At 42.4% G+C, this 24,963-nt stretch overlaps 1 long non-coding RNA gene across 1 annotated transcript in view; it reads left to right on the forward strand.

The window, feature by feature from the left end:
- Positions 1-412: 412 nt before the first annotated feature.
- The window catches only part of LOC141270910 (uncharacterized), a 67,282-nt gene continuing 42,731 nt past the window's right edge, over positions 413-24,963 (forward strand). Inside the window, exons 1-3 of the long non-coding RNA XR_012321758.1 lie at positions 413-483; positions 4,655-4,759; positions 6,442-6,512. This is a non-coding gene — a long non-coding RNA (uncharacterized lncRNA). The remainder of the gene's footprint in view (positions 484-4,654; positions 4,760-6,441; positions 6,513-24,963) is intronic.

The following is a 24,963-nucleotide window of genomic DNA, read 5'->3' on the forward strand; positions in this document are numbered from 1 at the left end:
GTAAGCCAAAACCAGGAGTGGGTGAAAAATACAAGAGTGGTGACGTGTTTCTATTATACTTTTCCTCTGATTGTTCCTCTCCTGATTTTGGCTTACAAATACTGAGGTAAAATACTCACCAAATACTGAACGTGGCCTAATTATGTTTATACAGAGAATTTGGAAGCGAATGAGTTTTAGTGAGTTTTTGATGTTGCAGATTTTCCGTAGCATTTCTGCACCAATTAGGTTACTTGCGGGTTTGTTTTTATATACATTTTTGTCTTGTTTTTTACTCTTTGGGATGTTGTGTATTATATAAGACTGCTTTTTTATTATACTTCCTAACATTTGGCTTTGACAAAATTTTATGTGCGGATTACATAAGTTTTTCGTGCATTTTTTAACCTGCAGGTTTTCCGTCTCTAATGAAAGACTATGGGGAAAACTCAGCGTACCTGCAAGAGATATTGAGATGTTGCAGATTTGAAACATGCACCGCAGGTCAGTTTATGCTCCATAAAGAAAGAAGCAAAGAGGGCATGAGATTTCTATAAAACCCATCCACTTTGCTGGATCTGTAAGAAGCGGCACTTTTGACACAGCGAAAATACGCAGCATCATAAATTCATCATGGGCACACAGTCTAAGGTTATGGCATATGGAGTTTGTTGAGTACTCTTTTATGCAGCGGATTCACTCCAAAAAAAAAGAAAAAAAAATTGCTAAAAAAGTTTGAAAGACTGTTTCCCTTTTCATTTCTGTTGTCAAGCAACTTGCAGGTCATATGTTCAGTCTCTTCTTCGGATACAGGTTTTGAAAAATGCCTCATGTGTTAAAAATAAAGTGCAGGTTACTTCTTGGAAGCAGTTCCTGATGATAAATGCTCCAAACTATGCACTTTCCATGCAAAAGACTGCAAAAAAAACACTTCAGAGAAAAAAAAAACTATTAAACAAAAAACTATTCCGGAAACAAAAAACTCTCCAAAGAAAGAGTGTTTCTTTAAATGGCTTCCAATAGAAAACTTGTGGTTTTTGACCACTTCAAAGAAAGTCCTTCTGGGTATGTGCACACAATGTTTTTAACGCTGGCGTACCCGCATCTCTTTTTTGGTGTTTTTTCTGAAGCATTTTATTTAATTTTTTAGATTGTGTGTGTTAATAGTGAGCATCTTCCAAGGGGAAGACGGTATAAGAATGTACTGCTGATTTCTTTTAACTGCTTCTCAAATTGGAGAACCTGGTTAAAAGAAGCTTTACAAAGACTGAACACAGCAAGCCATCTTTACATTGCAGTGCATTTGTTCATCCTTTTTGGAGGTCACGTGGACATACCCTTAGAGCGGTGTTCCCAAACTCTAGTCCTCAAGAGCCACCAATATATCATTTCTTCAGGATTGCCTTAGTATTTTACAAGTGATGGAATTATCACCTGTGCAATACAAAGGAAACCCTGAAAACATGACTTTTACAAGTGATGGAATTATCACCTGTGCAATACAAAGGAAACCCTGAAAACATGACTTGTTGTGTGGCTCTTGAGGACTGGGGTTGGGGAACACTGCCTTAAAGCATAACTTTAGGCCTCATTCAGATGTCTTTTTCACATATGTGATTTTCATGGATGGAGATGTACCTATTATAGTCTATGGTGCTGTTCACATATTTGCATTTTTTGCGGCCTGCTTGTCCGCAAAAAATCATGGAGACATGTCCGTTTTTTATCCGAGCCACGGATCAAAATTACTCATACAAGTCTATTGGTCCGTGAAAATCATAGACAGCATCTGTGTGCTATCCGTGATTAACATTGTAATGGATGGGAGGTTTGTAATTTATTTATTCATATGAGAAAATCACCGATGAAACCTTGGTATTAAAAACTGAAACACAGATGAAACTCTGATCTAAAATAGTGATAAACAACTTGTGTTTATGACTGTTGTATATGAACCTCTGAATTGTAAAGCGCTGCAGAATATGATGGCGTTAAATAAAGATTATTATTATTATGTTTTTATGAACAATCAAAATCACGACTGTCTGAATAAGGCACAACTGAAACAATGTATAATCCATAATATGGACAAGACTAGTGAATTTTGTGTGTATAGCCCTTTCAGCACTTGTTCTACACCCGGCACCCTCACAGATCAACTGTAAGCCAAAATCAGGAGTGGAACATTCAGAGGAAAAGTATAATAGAAACACGTCACCACTTCTGTATTTATCACCCACTCCTGGTTTTGGCTTACAAATACTGAGGTAAAATACTGACCAAATACTGAACATGTCAACATGGCCTAAAGGAAATGAAAGGATTTCTCCTTCTTGCCCTGTCCTCCATTGTGTGTTGCTTATAGTTTTGATTCTTAAAAAAAAGTATTGAAGGTACATTCTGCTATATTTGGGAAAAGTGTCACTTGTGCCTACAGAATGCGCTTTATATCATGCACCCTAGAAGAAAATACACATATATCGACTTTACTTGAATGCTATTTATAATGTTTCTTCTTGGTGGAAGACCACTCTTAATTCATTGTAGAATTCTTTTCAGTGTTTGTCTCGTTAGCAATCAACATCTTAGTAATTGAAAATATAGAATCAGTGGATCATGGTGCCTGCTTTACACCCTGGCTGCCTAGGATTAACAAACTCTACTAATTCAATTATCTACAAATCTTGTTTTCATAGATAAGATTAGCCTTATAATAAATGTGAGTAGTAGGAGTTGCCCTACCTTGTTTTCTGCACTGGCACTGGGCAGAAAATAGGACTCGCTAATAATATTGATGTCCAGTGTACTATATGGATTGATAATAACATTGATTCCCTCTGTATTCTGCGTATAGCTTAATTCTTATTTATATAGTAGATTTTTATTTCTACTCTGAACATACATAAGTCCTGCCACTCACTACAAGGGTCAAGCGGCAGTGTAAAGGTCACGTTTACACAGGCTGTGTTCTGTGTGTTTTTTTCTCTTGTGAAGAGACTTGTTACCTGTGAGTGCTTGGGAGAATGTAGTTCAATGGTCACACTAAGGCAGGGATGTCAAACTCAAACACACAGGGGGCCAAAATGAAAAACTTGGACAAAGTCGCGGGCCAACCAGTATACAGTATAATGGGCCCCACAAAGTCCTCCATACAGAATAATGGGCCCTACATAGTCCTCCAAACAGTATAATGGCCCCACACGGCTTTCCATACAGTATAATGGGCCCCACATAGTCCTCCAAACAGTATAATGGCCCCACACGGCTTTCCATACAGTATAATGGGCCCCACATAGTAAGCCATGCAGAATAATGGGCCCCACATAGTCCTCCAAACAGTATAATGGCCCCACACGGCTTTCCATACAGTATAATGGGCCCAACATAGTCCTCCATACAGTATAATGGGCCCCACATAGTCCTCCATACAGTATAATGGCCCCACATAGTCCTCCATACAGTATAATGGCCCCACATAGTCCTCCATACAGTATAATGGGCCCCACATAGTCCTCCATACAATATAATGGCCCCACATAGTCCTCCATACAGTATAATGGGCCCCACATAGTCCTCCATACAGTATAATGGCCCCACATAGTCCTCCATACGGTATAATGGCCCCACATAGTCCTCCATACAGTATAATGGCCCCACATAGTCTTCCATACGGTATAATGGCCCCACATAGTCCTCCATACGGTATAATGGCCCCACATAGTCCTCCATACGGTATAATGGCCCCACATAGTCCTCCATACGGTATAATGGCCCCACATAGTCCTCCATACGGTATAATGGCCCCACATAGTCCTCCATACAGTATAATGGGCCCCACATAGTCCTCCATACATTATAATAGGCCCCACATAGTTCTTCATACAGTATAATTGCCCCACATAGCTTTCCATACTGTATTATAGGCCCCCACATAGTCCTCCATACAGTATAATGGGTCACACAAAGTCCTCCATGCAGAATTGTGGCCCCACATAGGGGTGGTGTTATTTTTGTCGCGGGCCAAATATAATCACCCTGCAGGCTAGATTTTGCCCACGGGCCAGAGTTTGACAGGTATGCACTAAGGGCTCATTCAGACGTGCAAATCGGTCTGATATCGCACTGGAATGCACAGACTGGCCACTGGTCTTTTTACCCGAGCATCACAGCTTCATATACTTCATATACACGCCTAGGTAGGGAGACTCACTGCCAGTCTATGATTAAGCAGTCTGTGCTCGGGCGTCTACATGAGCCATTAGCACCATTTTTTATATTTCACACTGTGTTTTTCGTAGTTTCCATACACAATGAAAGAAACATATTAACAGCTGTTTTGTTAAATGGACCTAAGCCAATCACGAAAAAAAAACTTACGTTGTTTACTTAGTGCGGCTTTTCGGCACAGAAAATCTACAACATAATACAGTACTAGCTTGGTAGATAAGATTTAAAAAAATCTCATCTTGACATCGTAGATATTTTCCAAGCATGAGTTGACCTGCTGTGCAGAGTTTTAAATCAACATGTCAATGTGCACATATTCAGTGTGAATTTCATCCTTTGCAGTGGATACAAAGGGTGAAATCTGCCAAAATCACCATCCAAATCCACTTGTTACACACTTGTTGCTCTGAAGGTGTGTAATGTTCTTCTTTTTTTTTTTTTTTTTTAGTGGTCTGGGGACTTTTAGCCATGTTCAAGACTGAAATCATATATGCAATTTTTGATGCCGATTTTTTTTTCCTTTTCGTAAGTCGGAAGTGGATCCAGCAGGAAGGTAACTCCACTCCCTTTATATTTATGTCATTAGTGTATTTAGAATATAATATGTATATGAACTTTTCTGTATGCTCACCCTAATTATTCCCCTCCCTTCACATACCAATGATCTTCTGCTTCCACAGCTGCTTCTTGTTGAGAATGCTGGATGATTTGTTATCCATAGTGATTCGCTGCCATGTTTCTGTGGCATCGAATGACTATGGATAACACATCCTCGCACACTTTAGATAGATAGATAGATACTAGATGATCTCCAGAAGATCTGAGTCCCGGAGATGCTGAATACAGATATGTGCAGGTTTCCTCCTGACTCAGCGGACTTCTCAGCACAGTATTAGTAATTTGATCTTCCTGGATTAGTCAGCATCATTAGACGCAGTAGAGAACACATAGACACGTATATAACCTTGCGGTTTGGGATGGTTACTCTGATTCGGGCTCACTGTATCTCTATGAACCTTAAAAGATCCCTGCTATTATCATTGCATTTCCATGACATCTGTGTATATCCTTGTGTTCTCTTCCTCTTTCCCAAGGACGTTCCTTGTGCTTCTTCTGCAGAAATGAACTCCAGAAAACACATTGCTTATTATTTTCTTTATTTCTGCCTTCTATTTAATAATTTTATATTATTAAATAGGACAGAAATTTCTTCTAGATATTAGTTCTTCAGTCGTCCACGCTTGTCAAGTTGATTAAACTCATCAGCTATTTTTTTTAATGATATCTGCTTCTTGGAAAGCTGAGTCTGCCCCGTTATAAGATATCCATCCTTTTTCTCATACTTTTCGAATGCCAGGTTTTAGCCAGAGACGCTTATTTTTTTTAAGATGAGAGACATTTGTCACTCAGGTGAAAGCAAAGTGACAAATCGTGAGCTGTATTGAGCACATTGTGAGCTGTATTTGTGACCATGTTGATAATCAGTTAGATTTCACAATACTAGAAATAAATAAGAAAAACAAAAAAGTCTAAAAATTCAACAGATGAGGAAGTATTTTTTTATTGTTATAGTAAATGTTCTGTAAGAAAAAACCTTCATCCTCCGCCAGAATGCTTGTCAATATTTCAGGAGTATAGGGTTCGCTCTGGTATATATTTAACCTTTTGGTTGATAATGAATAGCTAGATAATAAATGCTTCTAATAAATAAGTATGCTCTGAAAAATGCAGAATGTCTATTTCCTGCAAAATAATAGGGCAAACATGGCATACCCGGAAAAGAATGGGATTCTTGCTCCTCCCTGTACTCAGGACGTTGAGACATAACAGAGGGAGTCAGAGGATTTTCGGATTGTGCGATAATAGACATGAGAAAGCTGTCTGCACAGACCCTATGCACTTCTTAGTTTGTCACACTTTGACGTACACTGTAGGTATTCAATAAGAAATCAGAGAACGCGGAGAGCCCATGTAGATTTGGCTCCTGATCATAATTACACAGAGGGACCCATAGATCTTAGACTTGCTTGATGAAAATTAAGGATTGTAAATGTGGTTACTTGCGTTATTTTTTTTCATTGCATTTTTGAGTGCTTCTTTTTCATATGTTTTGGCACTGCAGTTTTTATCTCTTGTTAATATGTCATGCTTTAAATTAAGCTGCATTGTTTTTGATACTTCCTGATATTTGGCTTTGACAAATATGCAGCGGCATATTCATTTTCTTACCTGCAGGTTGTTCATAGAAAATTCAGCGTACTTGCAAGAGAAGCTGACATGTTGAAGATTTCAAACACGCACCCCAGGTCAGTTTATGCAGCGTTAAAAAAAAAAAAGCACAGTTGGCATGAGACTTCTATAAATCACATCTATTTTGCTGGAACTATAAGATTCACTATACACGTTAGATGGCTGTCATCATTCGGCCGATTGTTTGGCCAGTAGCTGACACTCCCATACACAGGAGGGCTAGCTTGGTCGAGTGTTACTGTGTTCTCTATGAGAAAGCCACTGACTGACATGTCGGCCGGTGGATTATCTCAGGGAGAACAATGCGATTGGCAGTCGAAAATTGGACATGCACGATTAACATCTCTCCCTGACATAAATCAACCAGCGCCTCCATACACATGAAATCGTCGTCCGAACCTGCCGATATATGCAGGATTGGCCAACATTAGTCTAATGTGGTGGCCTTAAAACGCTGCGTTGTTTTGTGCAGTGAAAATATGTAGTGTCAAAAGCTCATCAAATACTCAGTGTGGGAACTTAGACTTAGAATGAATGAGCATTTTAGCAGAACGATCACAGACTGTCTTGACAGAATGTTACTATGAAGATCATTCATTCATTGCTCAGTGTCATCAAGCATGTATGGCCAGGGCGAACGAATGTAATTATCACTATGGACTAAAAAGTGTATAACCATGTCTGTGTGACAATGCTCATGTAACTGTAAAGCCAGTACTGGGTTGTAATATAAAAAATGTTTATTGCTAATGCAAGGAATTCTCTTTTCTGGGAAGTCCTGAATTGTACACAGAGAACTTCAGATAATTGTTATGCAAATGGGAAATGTCTTGAGAGCAACACAGAAAGTTGTACTCTGTACTCTACACTGCCTTGTAGAATGGGGAGGGGGAGGGGGAGGGTCAGTGGACTTGAGTGGCTGGAGGTGTATTCCGGTATGTGCACATGGTCGGTATTGGCAGCTCTTTGAACGCAGCATACTTTATGCTGCAGCATACTTTATGCTGCGTCCAAAGCGCTGCACGCAGGTGAATCCACATGTGTTCATTGAATCATGTGAATTCACTGCATCCTATACATTACAGTGATATAATTTCTCTTGTGGAGACTAGTGTCTCTGCAAGAGAAATTGACATGCTGCAGTCTGTAAAGATGCGCCGCATGTCTGTCTCTGCGGGTGAGCCGTAGGAGCATGGAGAGGCATAGTGGGCATGGGATTTCTTGAAATCCCATCCACTATGCTATAACATCTGGCCGCTACGGATTGCACGCAGCGCAAGTGTGCTGCATCCAATCCGCAGCGATTACTGATCGCGTGCACGTACCCTTAGAATTGGGTGGGTGGAGAGCTTGTGACCCTGTCTTCCTTCCCTTCACATAAACTCCATAGGCTCTGCTGTATACAATGAATTACCCTTGGACCATAAAATGCATTACTAAATTATCAACCACTATGACACAATAATCATAAAATAACACACACCAAAAATAGACAACTGTCAAAAAATGTTTTAAAACACTCCATTAGCGTGGTCATACTATCTGGTCTTATAGAAGTGTAATACAACATCTATCATAATATAACAATAAAATAAGTGGGTACAAATCATTTATACACAACGTGGTAATGCATCAACCAGTATAACCAGTTTAGCTAACCAGTCAAACAGCTTAAGTGTGAAACCAGGTTTAAAAAAAGGGGACCTTAGATATGATTCCAACCGACCCTGTGTAGATAGACCTCGTGACACAAACTTACCAGTACCCCGAGGCATGTTTGTGTCTCGAGGTCTGTCTACACAGGGGTTTGTGGGTATCATACCTAAGGTGATATCATGAACAAACTGGTGAACAAGTTTTAAATTCTTCTTTATTTCTATAAAGGACACGCGTCGGACACAGACAGAAAAGGGCTCCTGTGCAAGAACAATAATATGGGCCCTTTGTAGTTCAATAGCTCATCATAATGCACAATTCTACCTGCTTTGGAGGTGGAAATGGGCCCCCTTATCTGTTGAGCCCCTGTGCGGGCACACAGGCTTCACCAATGATATGTCCTCCCCTGTATCCATCTTAGGGCTCGTGTACATGGCAGTATTTTCGGTCCAAGTGTGATCTGACAAAACATCACCTCACACTAGGACCAATATTATTCTAAGGGGCTGTGCACATGTCCGATTTTTTTCCTCGGACTGAGCTGGTCCAAGGAAAAAATGCTACATGGCAGAGACTGATACAATATTCGGATCACATTAGGTCATGCAAGTCAATGAGTGCGAGGAAAACATCGGACTGCACCTGGATGACATCTGAGTGCAGTCCGATTTCTGCGCACTGACAGAATGGAGAAGATGGAGATATTTCTTTCTCCATCTTCTCCTCATCCAATTACACTGTGGTCACACTCTGTGTAATTTGCATAATCAGCCCAATTCTCTTGGATGATCTACGGTCGTCTGCACCTAGCCTTACAAGCAATAATAAAACATCTTATAATGTAGAAGTATCCCGAAACGTCGCTATAGCTGTGGATGCTTGTTACCAACTTCAGCGTCTCTGCTAGTGTTTGTGCTCAAAAGACAAGAGCTGAAATAATCGTCACTATAGGAAGCAGTATGGTGATTATAATTCTGTATTGTATTATAAGATGTCTTATAATTGCTTGTAAGATGGAGACTACTACATATGTAAAGAATAATGTGAAACTTCATGTGTGCACCAGTTTGTTCATGATATGAAACATTGGAGGCTCATGGAGAGAGCCTATTGGTAACACCTTTTCTAGAGAAAAAAATTAACTATCACACCTAAGCTCCCTTTTGTTTGGTCCTGGTTTCACATTTATATTGTCTGACTGGTTTGCTATAGTGGTTATAATGATTGATACACTTATATAACTATTAATCTTATTACCACTTTGTATGTAAATGAGTTGTACCCACCTATTTGATTGTCATACTTATTATGACAGATGTATCACTCTTCTGTAAGACCACTCTACCCTATTTGAGCTTTTAATGGTGTGTTTTAAAGATTTTTTTAAGTTATTTTTCACATTTTTGCATCAACTACTAAAGCCATCAAATCAGACAATATAAGGGTAAAACCAGGACCAAACAAACAAGGACCTTAGGTATGATACCAACCGACCCCCCCCCCCCCCCATGTAGATATGCCTCATGGCGCAAACTACCCAGCACCACGACTTGTGTTTGGGTGGTTATCTTACCTAAGATCCTTATAGATTGTAAGCTTCGAGCAGGGCCCTCACTCCTCCTTTAACTGTAGAAATATGTTACATTGTATTGTTTTTATTGTCTGTACATGTCCCCACTTAATTGTAAAGTGCTGCAGAATATGTTAGCGCTATATAAATAAAAAAATGATTAAGGCTATACCATGAACAAACTGGTGCATACGCAAAGTTTTAAATGTTTATTATATATCCAATTGTGTCCCTTATATATATCCCACAGTGTGCTATAGTCTGTTAATTTGTGATTATTGTCTGGGTCAAGGGTAATTCATGGGTTATTGTTATTTATTATTGTGCCCTGCACTATGTGATATAGCTGTAATTTGGTATGGGGCTTATGGTCTATTATTAGGATCTGTTATATGTCTGAATTATCTTTGTAAAAAGCCATACATGCTCTGAAGATTCAACTCCATTCCAATGCATGGAAGAGATTTTTTTTTATCAGATCTTCCACGTATAACCATACCTAATTGCTGAATAAGTTGCTTATTTACAGCCAAGGATGGATCAGATTGGGTACGGTTTGATTTGGCAAGCCTTTGGACACCTTTACTGATTGCATAGAATGGGATCCAGATAAATATACAGTTCTTGCATAAACATTTGCAGGTGGCCATACTCCTTAAATTGCTGAACCTGAGCGTTTGATCAACAGCTAGTCTTCTTCAACCCAAAATACACGTGTGCTCAGTTTTACCAAGTGTTTGTGTTTTCCACAGAGAGAAAGGAATAAAGCCGGCCATACACATTAGATGGCTGTTGGCTGAACGATGCTTCGGCCTATCATTCTGCCAATTGCCATCTCAGTTGATGCTTATGTGAGTGCTCTTTCGGCTGAGCTCTCCTGTGTTCTCAATGAAAAAGTCGCCAACTGACATTTCAGTCTTTGGCTTATCTCCTGGCAAACCATGCGATCGGCAGTCCGAGATTGGACAGGTGCGATCGGCATCTCTCCCTCCCATCATTTAGCTGGTGACCCCATACACATTAGACTATCAGCTGAACCTGTCACTATTGATTAATCTAATGCATACATGTCAAACTCTGGCCCGCAGGGTGGTTTTATTTGGCCCTAAACATCAGAACCACCACCCATATGTGGACCCATTATTCTGTATGGAGGATTGTGTGGGGCCATTATTCTGTATGGAGGATTGTGTGGGGCCATTATCCTGTATGGAGGACTATGTGGGGCCATTATTCTGTATGGAGGACTATGTGGAGCCATTATTCTGTATGGAGAACTATGTGGGGCCCATTATACTGTATGGAGGACTATGTGGGGCCCATTATTCTGTATGGAGGACTATGTGGGGCCCATTATTCTGTATGGAGGACTATGTGGGGCCCATTATTCTGTATGGAGGACTATGTGGGGCCCTTTATACTGTATGAAGGATTATGTGGGGCCATTATTCTGTATGGAGGATTGTGTGGGGCCATTATTCTGTATGGAGGATTGTGTGGGGCCATTATTCTGTATGGAGGATTGTGTGGGGCCATTATGCTGTATGGAGGACTATGTGGGGCCATTATTCTGTATGGAGGACTATGTGGAGCCATTATTCTGTATGGAGAACTATGTGGGGCCCATTATACTGTATGGAGGACTATGTGGGGCCCATTATTCTGTATGGAGGACTATGTGGGGCCCTTTATACTGTATGAAGGACTATGTGGGGCCATTATTCTGTATGGAGGACTATGTGGAGCCATTATTCTGTATGGAGAACTATGTGGGGCCCATTATACTGTATGGAGGACTATGTGGAGCCATTATTCTGTATGGAGAACTATGTGGGGCCCATTATACTGTATGGAGGACTATGTGGGGCCCATTATTCTGTATGGAGGACTATGTGGGGCCCTTTATACTGTATGAAGGATTATGCGGAGGCCCGTTATTCTGTATGGAGGACTATGTGGGGCCATTATTCTGGATGGAGGACTATGTGGGGCCCATTATTCTGGATGGAGGACTATGTGGGGCCCATTATACTGTATGGAGGACTATGTGGGGCCATTATTCTGGATGGAGGACTATGTGGGGCCCATTATTCTGTATGGAGGACTATGTGGGGCCCTTTATACTGTATGAAGGATTATGTGGGGCCAATTATTCTGTATGGAGCACTATGCGGAGGCCCATTATTCTGTATGGAGGACTATGTGGGGCCCATTATACGGTATACTGGTTTGCCCGAGAATTTGTCCAAGTTTTTCATTTTGGACCTCTGTGTGTTTGAGTTTGACATCCCTATTCTAATGTGTATGGGTGCCTTAAATAGTAACCGTCGTTTTAATTTTTATTTCAAAATCAATAGTACACATGAAAAGAAGAAACCTTGTAATATATCTTATCAGAGAAATCAGCTTCTTTGTCCTCCAGGACTGATCTTTCATTTTCAAAAGTCGCAATTCACAGGTAAAATCTGTATTCAGTGAATATCGATTTTTACATTACTGATATAAGAGATGGCAGTATAAGATTTTATAAAAAGGGTAGGGGATGAAGGTAGAAAACCTGCATCTCCTCCCTCCTCCTCCTCCCCTCGAGATAGCAGATCACAGTTGCTACTGATATGAGTGTATCTCAGTAATTTAAAAATATATCTTCAGTAATTTTACCTAGAAATTTAGAATTTTGAAAATAAATGATCAGTCCTGCTGGAGAAAAAAATCACATTTCTTTGTTAAAATATATTACAAAGTTTCTTATTTTCACAGCTACTATTAATTTATGCAATAAAAATTAAAACGATGGTTACTTTTTAAGCCTACAACTTCGGCTTATCTCCATTAGAATAAAAGGATTTTGGTGATGAAATTCAATGTGCCTGATTACTAAGAGCCCTTCTTCTTTTCCTGCCACCTTGAATGCAAATGTTTTCCTTCTGCTGCTTTCTTACAGATGTGTATATGACCTATTCTTCTGTAGTTATTATAATCAGTAGTTCTTGATTCTCATGTGAGGCCTTTTCTGTTTGCAGAAGTTTCACTGTCTCATGAATGTTTAGCCAACACAGAAAACAAAGCCAGGCAGAGGCAGAGCTCAGGGTGGAGCCCAGAACACTTGTGTGCCTCCTGCACTTTCTCTTTTATATGTAAATGTTGATTAGCAGAAGCAGATAGTGGGAGGATGGAGAGCTGCATGGTAATAACACTGCTTATACATTGATCCACCCTCTTCTTATTCATTCAAGGGATCAAGAAGGGAAAAATACTATCATCCTGTCTTACGAGATGTTTCATAATGAGTGCAATATCCTGTCCCAGCACAGGAAACCTTCCATTCAGTAAGACTCAAGAAGTCGTGTAACCCAGATCGGCATTGACAGAGTCAGGGGGGGCAATTAGTCATAGCAAAGGAGCCTTGTACATTGGTCAATTTTACTGGACAGGCTTCAGGTATAATATTGTTAGCGGCAGTAAAATTGTATTAACCCTTTAGTGTTGGAAGTATCGTGGTCCTTAGTTTAAAAAAAATAATTTTTTAGTTATTCTTTCCCTGAGGAACTGTTGATTGCTGGGGCCCCACCAATGGACTATATTTAACTCACCAACCTATTCTCTAATTTTTATAATTCTAAAAATTGCCTCAATCTAAGCATCCATTTCCATATTCAGACCGGTGGCACGATACGTAAACCTTTATCAATTGGCAGTCATTTAAAATCATGTCTACACAGGCAGATAAAAAGGAAACGATAAGGACTGAGCTCAGTGCGCATAGACTGCTATAGTTCTCGGCAGTGCGAGACCTGTCTACACAGGATGATACACCGCTGAGAACGATGATCTTTTGAGCTGCACAAAAGATCATTTCTCCTCATGAATGAGTGGGTGGTTGGCAGCCTGTTTACACGGTAAGAAAATCATAAAACAAGCATTTTTAACAACACTCGTTCATTATCTTGCAGTGTAAATGCAGGTTTTGGCCACGGCCCCACTATCAGTATTGGGTCAGTATTCGGTCAGTATTTTTTCTTTGGAGTGGGAGCCAAAACCAGGTGAGGAACAATCAGAGAAAAGGTATAATAGAAACAAGTGCACCAATTCTGCATTTATCACCCACTCCTGGTTTTAGCTCCCACTACTGAGAAAAAATACTGACTGAACACTGACCGAATACTGACCAAATACAGATAGTGGGGCCGTGGCCTAACAGTCCATGTCAGACTTGCTTTAAGAACTTAACTAGACATTCGAATTTCAACTACGTGTTCTATCCGTGGTTTTGTCAGATAGAACATGTACATATTATAGTTTTTGGGGCTGTTCACATGTCCGTGCTTTTTTGCGGATCGTGTGTCCATTTTTACCTATCCACACAAGTCTATGGGTCCGTGAAAATCACGGATAGCATACAGATGTGCTGTCTGTGATTAACATTTTGAAGCCACGGCCCACTATCAGTGTTTGGTCAGTATTCAGTCGGTATTTTTTCTCAGGAGTGGGCGCCAAAACCTGGTGAGGAACAATCAGAGAAAAAGGATAATGGAAACAAGTCACCAATTCTGAATTTATCACCCACTCCTGGTTTTGGCTCCCACTCCTAAGAAAAAATACTGACCGAATACTGACCGTTGCCTAATGGATAGGAAAAGATATGCAACTTATTTATTTTATTTTTCATAAATGAAAATCACTTAAACACTGATGAAAATTGGATTCAAAACACTGATGAAACTCAGACCATCCTTTGCACACTTGAAAAAGTCTGAATAACGCCTAAGCTGTATTAACATGACGGCTCTCACACGCATGTAGTGTAGCCTTCTTTACTATGAAAAATATTAATCTGTGCAACACCCATTTTTAGGAGCCAGTTGCAGTGGAAACCACCATCAATGGTTTAAAATAAGTCTTAGAATAATTTTTATATATCAGCAAGGAAGAGATATGTACTGTATTAGATCAATCCAAATCTAACCTTTAATGATATCAAATAAAATGGAGGTTTGGACTACAAAATCACACATATAACATAGTGATAAACCATAACACACGTAGAAATGGCCAAATAAACCTGTGAAAATAATAAAATGGTTTGGTCTCACCCTTAGGGTATGTGCACACACGTTATGTTTTTTCTGCACTAAAATCTGCATGAAATCTGCTGATAACTTTTCTCTGGCAGGAGATTGGCTGCGTCAAAAACTCAGGTTTAGCTGCGTTTTTGTTGCGTTTTTGCTGCTTATTGGCAGCGTTTTTTTCACTGTCCTTCTGTCTATATTTAGTAATGCACATAAAGTTCTGTTAAAAAAAAAAGACTCCCAATCTATTTTGCCATCAAAAACGCTGCAAATACGCAGCAAAATACGTTTTTTGGTGCGTTTTCGCTGCGTATTTGTAGCGTTTTTTCATCCCCCCATTACTTCCTATGGGTGAAAAAATGCTGAAAAAACGCTGAAAGAAGTGACATGTCACTAAAAGTGCTTCTCACTAAATTAGAATATCATCAAAAAGTTAATTTATTTCAGTTCTTCAAAAAGTGAAACTCATATTATATAGAGTCATTACAAACAGAGTGATCTATTTCAAGTGTTTATTTCTGTTAATGTTGAATGTTAACTGTTTGATATTCTAATTTTGTGAGAAGCACCTATATAGTCATATTGATTTGATCCTTTTACCTTTGAATTGGGGATATTGCATACTGTTATTAGAATAATTTTTAGAAGAAAATAACTTGTGTAAGGCAATTCCGCTGCAGAAACGCTTACAAAACGCTTGGTAGAAGGTCTGCCATGTTCCCCAATGATAATCCGCATGCTGTGCACATGCTGCGGAAATTTCCGCTGCGGATTATCATTGCGGAAAAATCTGGAGAACTACCAATTATTTTGTGCAATCGCTGCTTTTTAGCCGCCATTGACTTGCATTGGACTGCATGACATCCGTGTCACTACATGCACACATGCTGATATTATGCGGTTCAATGTGCGGATGGTACCCGGGTTTGGAGAAGAGGAGACTCTTATCCAGACTCGGGTACCATAGTACCTGTAGACTCGGGTACCATAGTACCTGTAAAAGAAAGAAGAAAATAGAAAATATACATTATACTTACCTTCTGATGGCCCCCGGTGTCCTTATCTGATTCGTCCTGGCTTGACCCGGCAGCTCCCTATGGTCTAAAAGGACCTGCCATGATGTCATTTAGTCATGTGACTGGTCACGCGACCGCTGACGTCGGCGGTCGCGTGACCTGTCACATGACTAAATGACGTCATGGCAGGTTCTTTTAGACCACCGGAAGCTGCCGGCAAGCCAGGACGGATCGGATAAGGACACCAGGGGCCATCAGAAGGTAAGTATAATATTTATTTTTTTATTTTTTACCATTCTTTTACGGTCACACTATATAAATCCATGCCGTTTGCATGGATTTATATAGTGTGACCAAGTTGTCAAGCACTTTCCAAGTGATGCTAAAATCGCTTGGAAAGCGCTTGACAACCCGTATGCGGAAATGCATGTGAAAAACGCTTCACTCCTGCTTGTCCCTAGCAGGAAACACGCCTGTAAAATTCGCATACGTTTTTTTCTGCCAGGGAGATGCAGAAACGCTCAGGAAAAATCCGGAGCATTTCTGCATCGTGGGCACATAGCCTAATTGTGTAAAATTCTTGTTCTGAATGTTGATCCAATCAATCGTCACAAAGATCAAACTTGCTCTTTGAGGGCAGCCTGCATCATGCATTATAGTTGCACTTATAACTCATTCCTTTATTCTTCTCATCCCTCAGGTGAACTTGATGGATGTGTGTCTTTTCTCAACCCTATTTATTATGCATACTTATATAGTGTTATCATATTCCACAGTGTTTTACAGATCATGTCAGCGCTGTCTCCATTGGAGCTCAAAATTTAAATTTCTAGTCCTAACCACAGAGCAACCCTACTATATAACTAGGTAACATAGGCACAAATGGATAATCCTGTTTGTCTATACCAAGTGTCATTGATGTTGGGAAATGCTGTAAGGGATAGTGAAAAAAGAAGTATCTAAAGCAGACTTTGGCTAATTGCAGCCTGCGGGCTTCATGCAGCCCATTGGCTATTCCAGTGTGGCCCGTGAACCAGGACAATCAAAGGGCTTTATGCAGCGGTGACCAGTACCATGCGGCCACCTTCCACTTAGTATCTCACTTTCACTGATATCTGCATCCTTAGGATAGTAGTGAATATAATGATGGAACAGGGAGCCGTCAGCGCCTTCTTCCATCATTGAGCCTGTGTGTCTGAGAGCTCATCAGACATGTTGACGTCACTACATTGCACCAGCTGTGCTTCAGTATACAGTGCAGAGTTGAGCAGTGAGGGAATGGCCTTAGGTCAGTAATTTTTAACACCATTTTGTGGAGGGGAAGGGGCTGTGTGGGGACATAATACTGTGTAATGGGGTTGTGTGGGGATGTAAACTGTGTAAGGAGGCTGTGTTAGGATATCATGACACTGGCATTGTCGATCATCCGGTGTAATGCTTGCCTCATCTGTCCCTCACTATCCCACAATCCAACCCCTTCCCCTACCAAAGTATTACCAGTAAAGACATGACACACAAGTTTTAGATAATTTAGCCATAGCAGCCTTTATTTAAACAAACAAATAATAAAACTTTAAACTTTCAATAAATAAGATTGGTAAGGTCCTTGAAGCTACCAAAATCTGGTGATTACCAAAACAAAACCATAATTACGCCCAGCTGTTACCCCACTGGCTCGGGAGCACCATAACTCAAAGTGTACCTTCCACTTCATAATTTCCAGGGACCCAACATTCCATTGCCGCAAGTCCCCCCAAAAATCACCAGACAGAGACAATCTTTTCCCAATTGAGGAATCCATATACTAATGAATCTCCCCAGACCAATTTAGAAACAATTTACGGCCTCTCCTTTCTGCATGAGTGGCAGTGGGGACATAATACTGTGTAGTGATGGTGTTTTGTGGTGACATCATACTGTATGGGGGACTATGTGGTGACATACTGTGTGACGGAACATCATATTGTTTGAGAGGCTACATGGGGACATCATACTGTGTGTGGGAACTATAGGGGCATCATATTATATTGGGAGCTGTTGATCAAGGTACAAGGGCTGAATAACATGAGCAGTATGATTTACTGCTTTGTATAAACTTTATAAAAAGCACTAAATGATATGGTTTTGATTTACAGCTACTGGTAAGAATATGACGCGCCCCTGGGCCTGTGTCGCGCTGCGTTGCGCACGCGGGAGCTTACCCGGAGCCGGATCTTTTGAGGGTTGTAGTCTCGTGGCGGTGATCTGGTCCGTGCCCAGGGAGTCAGACTAAGTGGCGCTGTATTAGCGGTAGATGTTGGACGACTACGCCACCCGTTGAATGCAGCTATGGAGCTGCCGCTGCAGGGCAGACCGCTGAGGCCGGTGGTAGGATTGTGCAGCGTGATAGTATAACCCCCAACGGGAGGGGTATGGCCTCAGGGCAGCCGACGTGGACGATGGGGGTAGCAGGAACCACTCGGAGACGGTACGGTGTAGTTCAGGGTCTTTACTGGTGACAAAGATAGACCCTCCCGGAGTACTGGCTAGCGATTGGGGCCTGGTCAGTCCTTGAGCAGATGGGATCTCCCCTGACCAGGCGGAGTTGTAGGCCTCCCAAACTAACTGTACTCTTCTGGCTACCTTGCTAGAAGCGAGTATAAGTAGCCCACGTCCCTGAGTGTACCGTGTGGTGCTCACCCGTATGGCCGGTGACTCGGGGCCTTCTAGTAGCTTCCGCTCCACGACGGCGGTGCTGGTCCCATGCGTGTGACCGTGCCTTCGGGTTTCTTGGCCAGAGGACCTGAAATCCCCTGCCTGACGGATTCTGCTGCTGGGTAGGAGTTAGTCCCCACAGCCTCGGACTCCGGGTCCGGTAAGAAATCTTCTCAGTCAGGGCGAGCTCTGCAGCTGCCAGCCCCTGACTCTTTGTAACACTGCTCCCACAGAGCTCCTGTTGTTTCTTCCTATGCTGCTTCTCTTCTCTACTTCTGGCATGGCCCAGGAGCTGGGCCCAGCCGGAGCCACAGCTCCCTGTCAGCCCTCCTGGCTGAACTCTCCCTCTCAACTCCCTAACCCTGCCTCAGCCCCAGGTTTATCTAGGGGAAGTTCTTCCCCTCCCAGGACTGGGCAGGAGGTGTGGCATGCATAGGATCCCTGACCAAGAGACCTCCCACCTGCTCTCAGACGTAATATCTCTATCACTGTGGCAACCAGACCCCTGGGGTGTCACATTCCCCCCTAGTGAAATTTAGTACTCCGGGACTAAACATATTTTTAGAAAAACATAACAAGGTATAAACAATAATAATACAATAAGAAAAACACATAAAGATGGTTACGGCGTGTCCGCAACCGGGTGCAGTTTTGAAGAAAACAAAGGTGTCCATTTCACCAAAACAGGGAGACGTAACCAGGTAGGGGTCTGTCCTGCCCCGAGTCCTTAACAGTCTTTAGTCCATTCCTGGGTTACGCTCCAACCATGTACAAAGGATTCCCGGTAAATCCACCAAAGACTCCCATAAATTACTAGAAACACATAATTATTTACAGGATATGGCCGCTCTCAGTCCTCGGCCAGTGGGGATAAGGAATGGCTGCTCACAGTCCTCAGCCTGGTTTAAAATAGGGGCACATGGGGAACAATTCACTAATCCCAACGGGGACCATATTTTAATTAGCAGCAGTCCTTGTACCCTTACGGGTAACTATTTACAGCTCTTTATTCACGCTACTTCCCTTCAGTAGCTATGTCCTCTTTGTGCTCCCTCCTGAGGGTAGTCCTCAGACCCGTCCGGGTCCTCTTGGCTTTCCTCGTATTGGTAGTACTGCAGCTCCTCCTCGGTTAGCTGGGTTAGTATCTCTGCGACAGTCCTCCCCCCAGGTGGCCAGGACTTTACCTCCCTTTGGGCTGCCCCGGTTAATTGGGCCACCAGGATGCTCACTTTTTGCTCTTCTGTGAGGGGATACACCTGGAAGAGGCTATCCAGCTTTTCTCTAAAGTCATGCAGGGTATGTGACTCCCCTGAGTACTGGGGTAGCCAGGCCGCTCCCGGGATATAGGGCATGGTGAAAGGCATGACTGCAGCAGCGGTGGCGCTGGCGGGGGTTGAGGCAGTGAAGCTCTCCTCCGTATCCGACATCTTCCTCCCCCCTAGTGGACCGTGGCCTACCTTGCGATGATCCTCTTCCGTAGGCCGCGGCTCCGCAGTGGATCGTCAGGGTTGAGGACCTTCCGTCGCGCTCCTGTGACGTCGGCGTCTGCTGGGCTCCTTCCAGGACCTTACGCAACGTCCGGACGTGAGGCGGGGCTTCAGTTCTCACGCGCTTTCGGAGTCCACGCCCCTCTTCTTCCCGCGCGGCGTCTTCAAGATGGCGTCCAACGGCGGGAAAACTCCACGGATGGCGGGAAGATGGCGCCGGATGGCGGGAAAACTTCGCGGATGGCGGGAAGAAGGTAGAAGATGGCGCCGGATGGCGGGAAACCTCCACGGATGGCGGGAATCTTCACCACTGGTAAGTTTGAACAGTCTTTTTCAGGCACGCAGTACCCGGTGGTTGCGGGCACGAAATCCTGCCGACTACGCCAAAAGTTGACGCGCCCCTGGGCCTGTGTCGCGCTGCGTTGCGCACGCGGGAGCTTACCCGTAGCCGGATCTTTTGAGGGTTGTAGTCTCGTGGCGGTGATCCGGTCCGTGCCCAGGGAGTCAGACTAAGTGGCGCTGTATTAGCGGTAGATGTTGGACGACTACGCCACCCGTTGAATGCAGCTATGGAGCTGCCGCTGCAGGGCAGACCGCTGAGGCCGGTGGTAGGATTGTGCAGCGTGATAGTATAACCCCCAACGGGAGGGGTATGGCCTCAGGGCAGCCGACGTGGACGATGGGGGTAGCAGGAACCACTCGGAGACGGTACGGTGTAGTTCAGGGTCTTTACTGGTGACAAAGATAGACCCTCCCGGAGTACTGGCTAGCGATTGGGGCCTGGTCAGTCCTTGAGCAGATGGGATCTCCCCTGGCCAGGCGGAGTTGTAGGCCTCCCAAACTAACTGTACTCTTCTGGCTACCTTGCTAGAAGCGAGTATAAGTAGCCCACGTCCCTGAGTGTACCGTGTGGTGCTCACCCGTATGGCCGGTGACTCGGGGCCTTCTAGTAGCTTCCGCTCCACGACGGCGGTGCTGGTCCCATGCGTGTGACCGTGCCTTCGGGTTTCTTGGCCAGAGGACCTGAAATCCCCTGCCTGACGGATTCTGCTGCTGGGTAGGAGTTAGTCCCCACAGCCTCGGACTCCGGGTCCGGTAAGAAATCTTCTCAGTCAGGGCGAGCTCTGCAGCTGCCAGCCCCTGACTCTTTGTAACACTGCTCCCACAGAGCTCCTGTTGTTTCTTCCTATGCTGCTTCTCTTCTCTACTTCTGGCATGGCCCAGGAGCTGGGCCCAGCCGGAGCCACAGCTCCCTGTCAGCCCTCCTGGCTGAACTCTCCCTCTCAACTCCCTAACCCTGCCTCAGCCCCAGGTTTATCTAGGGGAAGTTCTTCCCCTCCCAGGACTGGGCAGGAGGTGTGGCATGCATAGGATCCCTGACCAAGAGACCTCCCACCTGCTCTCAGACGTAATATCTCTATCACTGTGGCAACCAGACCCCTGGGGTGTCACAAATACACATTACAATAAGCCCTATCATAACAGGTATAAGCAGTAATAACAAGTCAACAGACTCAGTTCTGCTCAATATTAAGTGACAAAAATTAATATAAAACAATAATGAGCAGAGTTACATTCGGGGGGATGGTTTGGCCCACCATCACAGTTACAGTATCTCATTCGTCCCCTTGGGAAAATGTATTGCCCACCCCTGATCAAAAGGGTATTTTAATGTAATTTTTCCATTGTGGATTTTTCAGCTTATGTGAGAAATATCCTTAACAAATTCTGTGACAACATGTGCATGAGTTACATACAGATATACTGTGAAATTTTGTCATAGATTTAATTTTATGCATTTCAAGGAGTGAAATCCATAGTGCAAATCCACACCATAATTTGACATGTTGTGGATTTTTTTTTTAGTTGTAGATTTGACAAAACCATATCCACTTTGTTACTATTGTAATATACTGTGCATATAACGCCTGCAAGTTCCCATGGAAATTCTGCTATGTATCTGTCAGATGTGAACACGCCCTGGAAGTTTCCCAACTCTAAACAACATAGTGTAAATCAGGTTACTATGTGGAATATTTCTGCAACAGACTAAACATGCTGAAAACCCGCACATGTGAGCTGCAGACCTGTAAATAAGCAGCATTATTTTTTTATTCCTAAAGACCCATGTACACTGGCCAATAATCTGTTAGATTCTAACATTAACGACACATCGTTTACAATAAGTGTCCAAAAATGCTCGTTCGTGGTGCTTAAAATTATTTAGTTAAGCTAAAAATTTCTTGTTCAATTTTTGAAAAATTGTGTAATGCAAATGGAGATCGTTCGCTCGTTTAGTGATTTCACTAACAAAAAAGGAGGAGTGAAGATTCAAGTCCTAAATAGGTTTGACTGTGTTCTACAACAATAGTTCAGTATCAGTACAGATAGTGATGTAAAATAGTGACCAAATACTGAACGTGTGAATGAGGCCTAAGTCTGTGTTGACACAGTGCATGTTCCACTTTGATATATAACGATCATTATTCAACCATTTCATTCACGATTCTAATCCTGTGTAAACACTTGTCTGTCATCGTCAGGGTTGCCAACTTGATTTTTTCTTTTTGGACAGCTTATCAAAAATTAAAGGACAGACAATATTTTTTACGGACACATGGGAAAACCATAATAAATCATTATGATTATTAGTGATACTTACCCATAATTCTGGTATGAAGACATGTCATGATAATTACTGCCATAATAATCTGTATGAGTTTCTTCAGCTTCAAAAAAAAATCACGAACGCCTTACATTTATTTTACGAACAGGACAAAAAGGTGCCCCATTTTTAGGCTAAGTGCCCAGGATGCAGAAATGCTGCAGATTTTTTCCGCATCTCCCTGGCAGGAAAAACGCATGTGGATTTTACATGCGTTTTTCCTGCCAGGTAGAAGCTTTTGTCAAGCGTTTTTGCATGCATTTCTGCATGCGGGTTATCAAGCGCTTTTCCAAGTGATTTTAGCATCACTTGGAAAAGTGCTTGACAACTTGGTCACACTATATAAATCCATGCAACCGGCATGGATTTATATAGTGTGACCAAGTTAATAGTTAAAAAAAAGAATAAAATTTGGTAAAACAAAACATTATACTCACCTTCTGATGGCCCGCAGTCTGGTCTCTTGTACAGCTCGCGGCGGTGGAAAAGGACCTTTCATGACGTCAGCGGTCGCGTGACCTGTCACATAACTAAATGACGTCATGGAAGGTAATTTTAGACCATCGCAAGCCGCCAGGGAGCCAGGACGCATCGCTGAGGAGACCGGGGGACATCGGAAGGTGAGTATAATGTTTATTTTTTATTTTAAATTCTTTTTTTTTTACAGGTACTATGGTACCCGGGTCTGGAGGAGAGTCTCCTCTTCTCCAGACCCGGGTACCATCCGCACATTGAATCGCTTAATATCCGCATGTGCACATGTAGTCATGCGGATATTAAGCGATTCAGTGCAAGTCAATGGCGGCAATTACGCTGCGTGTCCACAAAATTAATGGACATGCTGCGTATTTTTCCGCAATGATAATCTGCAGCGGAAATTTCCGTAGCATGTGCACAACACATGCGGATTATCATTGGGGACCATGGGGCACGTATTACCAAGCGTTTTTTAAGCGTTTTCGCTGCGGAAATTCCGCGGCAAAAACACATAATGGGCACGCAGTCTTACAGACGGTCCTGGAATTTCTGGACGGTTGGCAACCCCGGACATTGTTTGCTAGTCCATTACTCGTTTAAACGATTATCTGCTTTTGTAAATTAACTCTTTCGGTCCGTTTATACAGACTGATCGGCGGCTCGATACGACTGCCGATCACTAAACTTTTGAGTGCATTTTTACACAGGCAGACCAAAGTGGATAATGTGCACTGAGCGATAAATATTAGATCTCTCAGTACACATAGGCTGCCATAGTTCTCAGCAATGTGAGTACTGTTTACACAGGATGATGCACCGCTGAGGAAAATGATCTTTTATTCTGCACAAAAGATCATTTCACCCGAAGAACGAGCGTTTTGCTCGTTCCTCTGGTCATCGGCAGCCTGTTTACACGGCAAGATAATCATGAAACAAACATTTTTAACCACACTTATTCATGATTATCTTGTGTAAATGCCCCTTTAGGGTGATTTTAATTGAAAAGCAAAGTTTGCGTCCTCCAGTATCTTCTTCTCCACTCCCACAGTCAGCTTTGTTGTACTTGCTTCTAGAGAGTTTCCAGCTAGGACACTGGCAGTTCATAAAGTCGTGAGTCAGCACACAAGTTCACTCAGTAAACAAGCAGAACTGACTGAATGTGTGCTCAGCCAACCACAGGCTTAAGTATAGAGACTGGACCCTATGCGGCGAACATCACAGCACAGACACGCTTATATTTCACCTGCTTATTTCCTGAAATAGAAGTTTTACAGCAACATTACCTGCAATGCCTGCTGATTTTCTATAACATCTACTGTATGTAATTGTGTGTATTGTGATAATAATGCCCTTTACTGCACATAAATAATTACAAATCTGTCTATCAATTGACGAGAGAGGCCAGTTTCTCCTGGTTACCAGCTGCTCACTGATTGTTTGCAGGGGAAAAGGAAAATTTAAACACGACCTACAGTACTGACTCACAAAACAAACAACAATGGCGCATATTTATCAATACTATCTGACTTTTAGGGTTCACACTCATCTGACTTTATAAAATTGGTCCGATGTTCCTGAAAAGTCGGACGAGTGTCATGTGAGTACAATGCAATTTTTTTTTTTTCTCACCTAGCATCCTAGTATGACATCCGATTGACATGCGTATGCAATCCGTGTACAATGCATTTTTAACATCAGCTTTTACATACAGTAATTCTCTAGGTCATTTAAAGCAAGTTTATATAGAGATAGCTAGAAATAAATGTCAGTGAGATATATCATCATTGCAGTACATATGTAGCTTACTGTCCATGTATTTAGCTAATGAGTCAAGAATTAAAAGAAAAAAATGGCATGGGGTCCCCCTTAATTA

The sequence above is a fragment of the Phyllobates terribilis genome, unplaced genomic scaffold (assembly GCF_046119375.1).
Source record: "Phyllobates terribilis strain yellow unplaced genomic scaffold, ASM4611937v1 Scaffold_5__5_contigs__length_657084704, whole genome shotgun sequence".
Lineage (NCBI taxonomy): Eukaryota > Metazoa > Chordata > Amphibia > Anura > Dendrobatidae > Phyllobates > Phyllobates terribilis.